The sequence below is a fragment of the Vipera ursinii genome, assembly GCF_947247035.1.
Source record: "Vipera ursinii genome assembly, chromosome: 1".
Classification (NCBI taxonomy): domain Eukaryota; kingdom Metazoa; phylum Chordata; class Lepidosauria; order Squamata; family Viperidae; genus Vipera; species Vipera ursinii.
The window spans coordinates 64,782,830-64,789,177 of NC_139512.1; the positions used below are offsets into that span (position 1 = coordinate 64,782,830).

The window sequence follows — 6,348 nt, forward strand, 5'->3', positions numbered from 1 at the left end:
CCTCTGGCCTCAGGCAGGAGCTTGTGGGAATCAGGGCAGGGAATTTGGTTGGCCTAACTGGCCAGGGTAAATGGAACTACTCAAGTAGTATCCATCAGCCCAAAATAATAAAAACAAGAGGATGAAAGAAGCCAGAGGAAGGTTGGTGTGGATCTGAGGCTTGGCTGTTTTGTGGGCAGAGAATGTGTCATCTGGAGGCTTAGACTATTTCCTATAGTTTCCCAGAAAGCCATGGGAACTCCTTGACTAAGCTATTCTGAGACATGGCTTGGAGACATTATAGATTATTGTAGGGGTTGCATATATTGTGTGGTGATAGCGTTATAATGCCATCTTCAAATTAGTTGACAAGATTCAGCCCCCTTGTCAGTTGGAGGTGTTAGCAGGTGGTAATGAAGTAGAATGAAGGGATAAGTAACAAGGAAGAGGGGAAAAGCCCTGAACAAGTCAGCGACGCTGAAATGCACCAAGATGCATAGATCTTGCAAAACAGACAACTCTTTTCCTGAAATCCCAAATCCAAACGTTATATGTACTGCACCTAAAAAATGCCCTCCACCCAATAAATAAATAAATAAAACATCCATAGAGCCTTATTTCATTTTAATAAGCTCTCAAAATACTTGGCCTATTAAAACCAAAAGTGTTTGTTGATGCATTTTTAGGTTATACAGTAGATTGTAACAGACAGTGCACTGATTTTTGAACATCTTGAGGCCAACAATTAGTCTTTCATGATTCTCTCAATGCTACCTTAATTTAAATACACACAAAACACACAAGAATTCTACAGATCTTTAAAAAGTGAAATTCAGTATTTGGATTATTTATTCTGCTGTGGTTTGTTTAATCTAACTTGCAATTACTGGTGAGATCTAACAAGTCTGAAATCTATTGTAAATTTACTTAGGAGTCGGAGGTTTTATTGAAATCTAAGGGATTTTCTTTTGAGTATGCACATACAGAACTGGGCTATAAATCTTGTCCAGATTTGAGTATCTGTATATAAAAGTATTTAAAGTTTAAAATAACACCACACAACCTGTCCTAAACTCTAACCCTAACCTTCACTAGATCAAAAGACTTGGTCTTAATTTCATTTCTAGTCCACTACAGCCCACATATTTAAAGCCCAGTAAACAACACTTTTATGTACTGTATTGCAATTCTAAGTTTATTTAACTTTAAACAATTTTTTATTCTACATTAATAACGTGCCATAATTATAATACTTTACAACTAGTGAACAAAAGAAAGACTAAAGTCAGGTACACTACAGAATACACACAACAGAATTATTTCAAGAATCATTCTTCTTTGTTGGTAGATTGTTATTGCCATATCTTTTTTTCTTCAGAGTTCTGAATAATAATAAAAGTTGCTGTTACTAGAATATATACAAGTTGTTATACTGTAAGCAGAGTGCCAATCAATCTTTCTCTACAAAAACTGAACTAGTTTCCACAGAAGACCTATCAATATTGATAGAAAATAAAAATGGCTGGGTTCTACCTGCCCACAGGTTAGACAAGAGAAATCTCAGATAAAAGGTGGATATTTACAGTTCTTCAATGTAACGTCTGATAAATAGAGGTTTTTGTGATGTAGACCTTTACCATGCAGCCAATTCACACTCACAGCAGTCAAATATACCCCTGAAATAGAAAAGATTTCTACTCTTACTTTTAAAGATGCAGCTGAATGCACATTTATTTGGAGGAACAGTCCTGTTGAACTCAATAGGCCTTACTTCATAAGGTAAAACTGTCTGGCTTTAAGCCTAAGCAAAGTAGCTGAAAGTAAATCACACCCTCATTAAAATAAATAAAATTAAATAACTTCCAAATACCTTCCTGTATTCCTAACACATTAAAACTCAAATTTGTAGACCATGTATATAGATTGTCTTCACTTACCAACCAAATTGGGACTGGCAACTCCATTGCTAATTGACACTGGCATAAAGTGAAATATCACAGGACTGTGCCTGACTTACATCAGTTCGTCACTTCTGGCTGTAGTTGTTAAGCGAATAACCACAAGTTGTTAAGTGTGATGTCACTTGACCCCAATTTGTGAGTTCCTGCCAACTTCTCCATTGACTTTGCTTGTTGACAGATGGCTGTGAAAATCACAAAAGGCAATCAAGTGACTTTGGCACTCTCCAACTATCATAAATGCACCCTGCAGTAGTTACCTAGAGTCCAAATCGTGATCATGAGACCATGGGAACAATGCAAAGGCTGAAACTCTGAGGACCGATCGCAAATCTCTGTTTTCACTGTTGTAAGTTTGAACAGATGCTGAACGAGTGGTTGGTAACAAAGAACTTTGGAAGAGACAGAATAAAGACTGAAAACAGCGACAGGAAATTGTTCTATGGCATGGGACTAAGGAAATAATTAGCTTTCCAACTTGATTTTTTAAAATATTATCAAATGCATATCTGTCTTTCTATTTACTTTAATGCTCAAGGTGATTATCAACAAGTGAAAAATATGGAATATGAAAGATTAAAAACAAGTAAAACCCAAACCAAAATGAAAACCAATCACTAAAATAATTAATAATCAAAAACTTGTAAAAGAAAATACTTTTTTTTTCATCTTCCTAAATGCTGAAAAAGTTGGAGCCAAATATAGCTCTTTAGAGAATTATTTCCAAGCTTGGAGCCATAGAGACAAGGAGATTCTTTCCCACAAAGATGAACCGTGACAATGAGGCATCTTGAGAAGGGTCTCTCCTACCAATCTGAGTAACCCAAAAGGAGTTTCCCAGGTAATCTAGCAATAAGCAGTTTGGGGATTTAAAGGTCAGTGCTGCCATCTTCAATTGTGCTTGGGGCACATTTAGCAACCAATGCAGATTTTTTTTTTTGTGCAAACACCACCGTTCCTATACTGCATACCAGACCAGAAGCTGGCTGTTTCATTTTGCACCAACTGCAACTTCAGGATACTTTTCAAGGATCGACCCACATAAATAAGAAGAGTTGTAACCAAGGTGCAAATTATTGTCACTAAATTCCACTGGCTCAGGAAGGATTCCAGCTGTACCCTAGCCATAATTGTGCAAAGGGCTACTCATTGCAGCTGCCATCTGCAAATCCAATAACAGCTGATGGTCAACTTTTTCTTGGGGAATGCAGTCCCATCCAAAAAAGGGGGCATCATAGTTCCAGAGTCCAGCTTTCTTCTTGCCAATGATATCTCTGACTTGTCTGGATTTAATTTCAAGTTGCTTAATTTCATTCTGTGAAGAAGTTCTTTTGACTGATTCTGAATCTCACCTTCACTGAGCAATCTTGTGTTTGAACAGAATGAAATCCAACTCAACATTTGCCACGCCATGCACCATTTCCACTGTATTTCTTTTAACAGCCTTCCCCACCTTGGAGTAAAGAACTCCCAAATGCCATAATTTTTTTATTATTTCATTTTACTCCATTTATGTATCTGCTCTAAGTTGTGAATGGAAGAAAGGGTGGCAGAAATGAAATATAAAAATGAAAGGACAGAACAATGTTCTGAACTATGAGGAGAGAATACAGATCCTATGTTTGTAATTATGTTATGAACAATAAATACTCATTTACCACACAGTCCTAAACATAAGAACTTTTGTGTTCAGTGGAGCTCACCTTAAAATAAGAGTCCATGAATCTGTGAGGTTCTGAACAGTTAGCAGTATGGAAAAAACAGAACTGGAGCTTGGAAACTCATCACTTTCTTTTAGATTGGAGTCACAGATCACCATAAATCATGATTCATTTAGCCATAGTTTGTGGAATAAACCAGTGTGGTGAGGGTTCTTATATCTTGCTAAACCATAAACTATATTTCATAAGTGACAATAGTTGGATTTGCGCTATACACTGAGCCAAAAACAAACACACTTCATTTGGTTTAGTGTGATATGTGCAGACAGACTCTCTCTCTCTTTTTTGGGGGGGGCAGTTATGGGGCCAATCCAAGATCCTTGAAAGTAGGACAAATTATAAATACGTTTTGAGCAGAAGACCAAGATTTATGTAGTCCCTTCTTACACTATGAGTCTATTCTTTTTATTTTCCAAGAATGCCTAGGTGAAATGCAAGGGCACTCTTGAGAAATAAAAATGAGTTTAGAATATTTAGAATTAAAATAATATTTAAAAAAATAAGAAGAATGGGGCAGAAAGTGGCAAGAAAAGTGTCCATGAATACACTGGTATCCAAAAGCAACATCCTGGGATTTAAGTGCACATGATGCAATTATATTGGTACCATTCAGCACATCTGAACACCTGGACTGGAATCCCCTGAAAGTCCCAAGCAAGCAGTTTTATATTTCCTGAAATGCTATAGAAGCATAATAAATAACCATCATTCTCTCTGGAAAGAAGGAAATCAATTCAGCAACCACCTTCACAACCCCGAATGTGAAAGAAAGAAACTAATTCTGCAGTTCTTTCCACGTGGAAACACCTGTTGAGGAACCATACAATGCAGGCATTCTTCCATTACCTCTAGCATTCTCCCAGGGGGGAAAAATCAATATACAACCACTTGCCTTCGTTCAGGAATGGAAGAAAAAGGAAGAGAGTGGGGGAGGACATAACACACGTGTGCTTGCCAGTTAACCAAAACAAAGTGACAAGCTGGTTTCATGATTTCTTTAGCTCTTCCTTTTGCCTTCTGCCCTGTGCTTAAATGACTCAATCATAAACTATCTTTAAGGCTGAAATGCATTATATCAGCCCAGGAAGAGATCAAACCAAATTTTTACAGTGAAAAAGAGAAGAGGGGGGGGGGAACAGATAACTCATAAGTTATCCAAATGAGTCAGCAAAAAGCAATACCTTACTCACAGCATCCATGGTACATGAAATTGAGTTTTTAAGTATTAAAATTTCATTTGTAGCACATTTGCGGCCACAAATGTCTCTTTTCTATTTTGCAGAATATAAATTTGCATTTCCTGATAATTCTGTGGGAACTATTTCAGACAAATGATCTTAAGTTTTAGGCATACAGAAAAGGCGGGATGGAAACAATCATGAACCATTGGCACAAATTTCAGCTGCAGTGGTCCTACTAGTTTGCTGTACTTATACCTTGGGACAACGTTAATGGCCAACAGACAAAAATCAAAGAAAAGAAGTTTTAATCTTCGGGTCCTGCCTGTCAAGCAGTATTGAAAGCCATACAGCCATGACAACCCCCCCCTTCCCCCACTTTTACTTAGGCCAAGTAAGGACTAAGTTATTACGTCTCGGAAAGTTAACTTCCTTAACTGTGCACGGGGTACTTGATTCTTCCAAGTTGAAGAATCCGCCGATGCCTGCCTCTCTAACCAAGGCACTCGAGGGAGTCGCTTTTTTTCGTCCCAGTCCTTTCTTCACTAAGGAAATCTCAATCCCAATGGGCGATGAGCCCAAGGTGATTTAGAACTTATAGAGAGCAGAACTTACAAATGCAAACAACTCAGTTGTCACTCAAAGTGCTCGTTTCTCCCTCCCCTCCCGCCCTCCCCCCACCCCACCCCACCCCACCCCAATACTGACCTGTTGCCCCGACTGCGCCTCTGCCCGGGCAGAACAGCTGCAGAAGCCCCGGAGACAAGAGACAGCAGCCCTTGGTCACCTATTCAAAGCGGCGATCTGCGAACCCTCCTAAACGGATCCCGCTTTTCATCCGGTCAGCTCCTGAAGCGCCAACAAGAGCCGCCAGCGGAAAGAGCGGGAGCCGGAAAGTCCCCGGGCTTGCAACCTGAGACGCCGCCGCTGCCGCCGCTGCCGCCGCTGCCGCCGCCGCCGCCGCCGCCGCCGCTAGCACCACACGGTATTGTTTCCAAAAAGACACTCGCTTCCTGGCATTACCCGCACAGCTGATGAAGGACACGCCTCCTCGCCGTGACGTCAGGGAGGGGGTCTCGCCAATGGGGAGCGGCAGGCGCGCACGTTCCCAGCTCGCGGGCGCTCGGGGCTGTCACAACATGGGTCATTTGTCGAGTCCGGCTCGTGATCTCGGTTCGCAGCGAGGCTGGAGCTCCGGCAGAGCCGTTTCCAAAGCCCGCTGGCTCTAGACGGGGCGACCCCCCCTTCCTTTCCCCAAATCACGGCGCTGAGACTGCGAAAATTAGCTGGAGACCTGAAGCAAATTTTTTTGCCCCGAACCTTACCTATTTGTTGCCCTTGCATTCCACTCCAAGCCGATCTGTGAAAGGCCGGGCAAGTCCAGACTTGCAGAGAAGCAATTCTTGTGCGGTCCTTAACGCCTTCGTTTTTTTTTGTTTGTTTTTTCAAGTTCTAAGGATGGGTATCGGGGAGAGCTTTTCTCGTGGTATATCTGGGGACTTTGGGTTGTTT

General features: G+C 40.7%; 1 protein-coding gene across 2 annotated transcripts in view; it reads right to left on the minus strand.

Annotated features, from left to right (window-relative positions):
• The window catches only part of BMF (Bcl2 modifying factor), a 45,241-nt gene extending 39,459 nt beyond the window's left edge, over positions 1-5,782 (minus strand). The window contains exon 1 of one of the 2 annotated variants that reach the window (XM_083349412.1): positions 5,545-5,782. The gene's annotated coding sequence lies outside the window, so the exon portion shown is untranslated. The remainder of the gene's footprint in view (positions 1-5,544) is intronic. The other variant, XM_083349411.1, reaches the window with a different exon arrangement.
• Between the last annotated feature and the right edge of the window lie 566 nt (positions 5,783-6,348).